This window comes from Pinus tabuliformis, chromosome 1_1 (genome assembly GCF_031772625.1).
Source record: "Pinus tabuliformis cultivar Carrire ecotype Pingquan chromosome 1_1, CPIR1, whole genome shotgun sequence".
Taxonomy (NCBI): Eukaryota; Viridiplantae; Streptophyta; class Pinopsida; order Pinales; family Pinaceae; genus Pinus; species Pinus tabuliformis.
Genome location: NC_142297.1, coordinates 579,304,135 through 579,305,884, shown reverse-complemented (window position 1 = coordinate 579,305,884; position 1,750 = coordinate 579,304,135).

Genomic DNA, 1,750 nt, shown 5'->3' with positions numbered 1-1,750 from the left:
CAAAGGGTCTTGGATCAGCGTCGGGACCTTCTGAGTTATCATGCAACGTCTTCATTCTGTCATGGTCTAGGATTTGCTTCATGTCTTCATTAAGGTTCTTCTTTATCCTTCTTCTCTACAAATGATTCTTTGTTCCTTCTCCTTGAAATATTCCTTGAGAATCACCATGTCATGTTGAGATGGTACACCTACCAATGAAGATCACTCATGACAAGGAAAGATCAGTGTTGAAAATAATCTGTTCTACCCCTAATTTTCTCATGTAATAGGTTGACTGTGACGAGCCTATGTAAAGACAAAAAAGGAAGGCTTGCTAGGAATGGTGCAATTGAGCTTAGAAGTGGCTGAGGAAGGAACCAATGCTCACTACAACTGCCACATGTGCTATCAATAGGGGCTCCTTAGGGTCCATCGCAGTGGGAAACTGCAAGAGACATTGTGATGAGCTTGCTGACTAAAACTATGTAGTGCACATGGCTCAAGGAAGGAGGAGATAGTGATAATGCAGTTGAGCTTCACAGTGACTGAAGGAGGCCCTGACTATGGACTAGAACAATGACATGCGTTAAGGAGGCAGGGTAGGACTCAGTGACTACGAACGAGGGAGTCTAGTGGACAAGGGTTGATAGTTTATTGACCAAAATTGTGACATGCGCTAAGACTAAGAGGCATAATTAAGGAATAGTGTAGCTTTCTTTAGCAGTGATCTAGGAAAGGTTCCGTTTTCCACTAGAACTACGACATGCAACAAAAAGTCAAGAAGAACAAAGCATGGTGCAAAGAGGAGTTCCAATCAACAAAGAAGGCAAGACTAGGCATTGTAATTGTGACATGCGATGTACTTGAGAGGCAGGCTTCCAGGATAGCACAATTTACTTCTTCATTGGTTGACTATTCACTAGAAATGTGACTTGTGCTTGGGAAGGCTCACTGAAGAGGAAATTGCGCAGTTGGCTAAGGCAAGCAACAAAATGTCAAGTCACTTAGTTAGTTGCATAATAATAGGGAAGAGAACTTGTATTGCACAGTTTTCTTTTGCAGAGGGCCATTATAAATGCTCCATGCTCTATACAAGGCAAAATTGCTCAAAATTTAGCGCAATGAGTCATTGCATGGAATCAGGGTTAGTGACTATGCTTTGAAAGTTCTCAATGTGCATTGATAGGATCTAACCTTAAAGAGGACTTGGTGCACAAGTTAGGGAAGGTGAGATTTCATTATTGAGGCTCGTGGATAAGCTATGTTCATCACCTGGAGGAGAGTTCATGTATTCACAACTTTCACTAGGCCGGAGGACTAAGAAGAGGTCTAGAATGGCTTAGTCTGGTACTTGTGGAGTAAGAGAGGAACAAACATCCAAACAAGTCCAAAATGTTAAATTTTCTTAGGGCTATATTTTTCTTTGCTTTGATAATTGCATTTCTTCATTAACACATGAAATTCACCCCATAACATCATAACATTATTCATATTTACATCATTATTCAACAGCATATGAAACTATATAGAAATAATAATATCATAATCATCAATGCAGTAGAACATAAAGGAACAATAGAAGAAAAAAGCATTCACACATAGAGACACCATGATTGGTCAGATACCGGGGAAAAACCCACTATGGGGAAGACCCTTTCAAATTCTTCTTCTTATTAGATTGTCATTGATTGATTTAGAAAAAAAGAGTACAATGATCCATATCTTCATTCCTTCAACTATCCAGCAAAAACAACCACACAATATCCATGAA